Below are 4,693 nucleotides of genomic sequence, written 5' to 3'. Positions count from 1 at the left end.
AGTCAGCTGTGGGGGACCATACCAAAGAAAAGCTGAACCCCAGCTTCTGCTTAATGGTGAATCTTTAAGTTCACAGTGGTATTGAAACATAGAGATCTGGCCTCAGATTGTGTCTGATGATATCCTGCCTCAGCCTCTGTGACCTGGTGCAAGATCCCCCGTTCAGTTATGAATTGATGTGTACAAAGTACTTAGACACGGTGCCTGGCACAGGAAGTGTGGGGCATCTTAGCCTCACATATTTGGTCTCGTTCTAATGACTTACTAAATTCCACAAAGTTGTGAACTATTGCTGACAGAGTTGACCTTAGTCATTAAAAAAAAAAATGACGAACTTGGGACTATCATCATTCAGGGACGCATGGTTTCTGCATTACTTAAAAAGGAGAAAACATGGACCCACAGAAATGTCTTTCTAAAACTATGGCGTCAGATGATCTGCAGACGTGCGCAGAGCTACCAAGGTCAGCTTCAGCCGCTGTCATGGCCCTTTACAAGTGGGCATCCTACATGGCAGGAGACATGAGAGGGCCAATGAGCACAGCCCATCAGCACCGCTTTCCCACTCTATGAAATAACCATGATGTCACGATAACAACAGTCATTCATTCGGTCAGCCTTTGAGATGCTCTTAAAGTGCCACCCAGCCCCAGCTGTGCCACTCTACCCATTAATCCCTATTAACCAACCAGTGCCAACCATTCCTAAAGCCTTCTGGACAGGGCTGGAGATCGTCAGAGAGCTGTCAGGTAACTTCCCAGGCCACATAACTCGTGACTCTGAATCGCTATTTGAGCCAAGTACCAATAGCACTGGGTTCGATCCTATGCGTCTGTGATGAGCGAGAAGACCTCCTACCTATCAAGATCTGCAGAAAGTCAGGACAGAATAGCAGTTGATATGTTTACCTTATTTTCTGTTTTGTAGCTTATGCCAAATGATGTAAGGTTGTTGATTGTCTACCTAGCTCCCATAAACAATATGTACACCCAAGGATTATCCATCTTCTGTAATCCTATGCCAGAAATTCCCTGTGCAATTTGGGTGTGTGTGTGTGTGTGTGTGTTTCTTACAATACCATTTATGTGTTTCAGAACTTGCAAGGAAATGTTTAAGGACTCATCAGGTAAATATGGTAGTCATGATTAAAACAGTTCTCAGCCTCGTTATGAAAACAACATTCTCAATCTGATAATAAAGATGTATTCATTATATTTGCCACCATCGCCTTTGAAAATGTGAACTTGACTTCAGAAGGGGGCAGCGCTTTCAGTTCTCCCGAGTCCCCACCCTTCCCCACAGTACCAGGCAGGCCAGCGTCATCCATTCGCACTGCTATCCTGGACTATGAGGGATTTTCTATTATCGGTCTAATAACAGCCTACAGGCATTCAGCCAGTTGAATGCAAGCATTGTCGGCATACAAAGTCCAGAGCTGAGAATCAGGAAACAGAATGTACAGTTTGTAATATTAAGATTCTAATTCATGCTACATACAGTTCTAGAATCCAAAACTTTTTTTAAAAAAAAAAAACCTCATCACTTCTTATAACAATGTTTAAAAAGTGAGAGTATAAAAAGGAAACTCTCTTCCTAATGAATGAGATTCTACAAAGCTACCCGTCTTTTCATCCCAAAACAGCTACACACAACTTATCCTGTGCATTTGGAATAGGGAGAGAGGTCACAGATTTTTTTTCAGGTAATAGCTAGGCTACTGAGAAAAAAAATTCAGCAGAGAAAGGACTGTTGGTAATTTCCCTATGGGTGACACTGGCTAGTAGATTTAAATAGGTCACACACGTCAGTCTAACAAGTCTGAAGATGCCTCAAGTCCCCTGGATGCTTTTGGTCATGGTAGCTGTCACTGCCACGTTCATTCTCTCAGTAAGGAACACTTCCCACTCTCCACTCTGAGTTACACTCCATCGTATTTCTACACTGGCGCTGTGAAAAGATGCTGTGACCCAGGAAACTTATGAAGGAAAGCATTTACTTGGAGGCTTGCTTACAGTCTCAGAGGGTGAGTCCCTGACCATCATTGGGTACCGCCCGCCTGTACTACATGACAGTACGGTACTATTCCTGTATTGTGGCGCCTGCACTACAGGACCATTCGCGAGCCAGGCAAGGGGCTGGAGATTGAAACACACAAAGACTCACAGACAGAGACACAGGTCATCCTTGATGCCAAAATCCTTGAAACGGGAATGCCCCCTTTATTCAGGACCAGAGCCGCTTATATAGAGATCCTTAACTGATAGCCACGTCCCAGCCAAACCCACCAGAAACCATTCCCCTGCCATCAGGAACTCCTGAGGGTCTTGTGCTCAGAGCAGCTGCAAGTATTACAAGTTGTTTACCAGAAAATCAGGATCTGGGGGGTTCACAGCTCCCAACAATTGGGAAGAAGCAAGCAGGCATGGTACTAGAATGGGAGAGAGAGAGAGAGAGAGAGAGAGAGAAATGGAATGTCTTGAGTTGCTTTTGGAATCTCAAAGCCCACATCCCCAACTAACACACCTCCTCCAACAAGGCCACTCCCCCTAATCCTTCCCAAAGTCCCAAAGAGTTCCACCAGCTGGGGACCAAACATTCTAACACGGGAGCCTGTGGGGACCCTTCTCATTCCAGCTGCTAAACACACTACACCATGAAGCAAAATGGCCCAAACGATCTCATTTGGGCTGAGGATATGGCCCAGTGGGTAAAGTGCTTGCTTGTCATGCAGAAGGCCTTTGGGCTATATCCCCCACACCACAGCTTTCCATCTAGGAGGAGAAAACTAGAGCATAAACGAATAAATAAAATAAATAAGTAAACATTATTAAATGGTGATCAGCAATCTACCAAAGGGGGGCGGGTAGGAAGCCAGGAACCACTCTGAATATCACCACATGTTTTGAGAGTGCGAGAGAGCTTACCCAGCAGATAAACACTCCAAACTGAATATATGGCTTCCTGATCTTGAGATGACTCCGCCCCCATCTGCTCACTAGCATCTATTAGACCTTTGCACTATTCTTCCTTTATCTGTTCCCTTCCAGACGTGCTAAACCTGTCTATTGCGGACTAAAAGTATTTTCATTCCTCTTCGTTTTCTCTCCAGGGATAGAAGCTCATTCCTGTTTCTCAGATCCGTTTCCCTGCCAAACCAAGAAATGTATATATAGCATATCGGAAAACCATCTTGAACCTGTCTTCATCTCTGTTCACTTTGGATCTTGCCTCTGTGTGATACAGTTCTCAGTATGGATGCTGAGCCATGCTGTGGATACTGACCAGCCAGCCCAGATAAGTTTCTGCCCTCATGTGGGATGTTGGTGCAGACACTTTCTACTCAAGCAGCGGGAACTTTGCCACGTGATAGTTCTCCCAAAATGCAAGAGAGATTTGCACATTTCCTTTCGCTAAGGGCATGGTATGCATCACGGGACAAGTACGAGCACAGCCATTGGAGCAAAATGATGACTTTTGTTTTATTTTAAAATTCATTTCAGGCAGAACTGGGAAAGCCCCTGTTAAGAGTTCTAGCCCGTATGTTGAGTTGTGGGCGCTAAGGATAATGAGACACTTCTCTGTGCTTGTCACTAAAAATGGCCAAATCATTATAGATCTTCCTAGTGCCTAATGGCCCGAGGCAGCAGGGTTTGGCAAATGAGTGTTTCAGAGCCCAGTGACTCTCGGAACGCAGGCTAGACCATGCAGGTATTTAAAGCGCTATCCACAGCCTCTTCAATTGAGCAAATGGGTCTATAATAATTAAAATACTGTAAACACAGTGACACGGTCCCTGAGCTTTTAAAGAGAGACGCTTTGCTCCTGTGGGAAGGAAATGAGCTCAGCCTTGTTAAGAGATGCACTGTTGGCAAGTGGCAGCAGCGTGGCGGCGTGGAGAGAGAGCCTCATTTGTGAGCACAGGGTCCCTCAGACGCCTTCATCTGCAGTCCCAGAAGTGTCGATGACAGGGGCAGGGGAGGTGACAGCATCTGGGCTCTCTCTACAGCTCTTTTCTGGCAGTTCTCATCTCAGTAAACAAGCCTCTCGCTTCCTCAGTCAGACCGGACCAAGATGTCACCTCTGTACAAGAGCTTGACGCACTGGGGAAATAAATAGTACATTTTATTTTTGAAACGATTCAAGATATTTATTCCGTCCACAGAAATATCTCCATTCTCCCTCCCTTCTGGTAGACAGTCTGCCTTCCAAAGAGACACTAATACTGTAATCTCATCTAGAAAGAGAGAACGTCAAAAGAACCCATCTTGATCCACAGCTGCCGTCCGACCACAAAGCACACGGGAGGGAAAACTTTCCGTGGCTTCAAAGAAGAGGAGAAGAACGATAAAGCTGTGTCCTTAATTATAGCTCTGGAATATTTTTTGTTGACCTTCTCTGAAGGTGTTATCAGGAAGCTGAATACAATATAACAAAACGGCAGGCACCCAAAGTAGGTCAGGGGTGGGGGTCAGGCAGTCGCTTGTTGAAGCTTAATTAGTTGAAGTTCTCAGGTCTGGAAGGACTACTTGAGAAGCCCAGGAAATTGTCTTGCAGGAAATAGAAAAAAAATTCTTCTAGGAACCCTTTCAAGAAGATATGGCCAAAAATAAAAATAATAATAAAAAAAACAACGTGGTTGATGTTTGTTTGATTGACTGGGGGAATGTCATCTCCTAAGGGACAAGGTGTGTGT

This window comes from Microtus pennsylvanicus, chromosome 20 (genome assembly GCF_037038515.1).
Source record: "Microtus pennsylvanicus isolate mMicPen1 chromosome 20, mMicPen1.hap1, whole genome shotgun sequence".
NCBI classification, from domain to species: Eukaryota; Metazoa; Chordata; class Mammalia; order Rodentia; family Cricetidae; genus Microtus; species Microtus pennsylvanicus.
The sequence above is the reverse complement of the archived record's forward strand: the minus strand, read 5'-3'. Positions refer to the sequence as shown.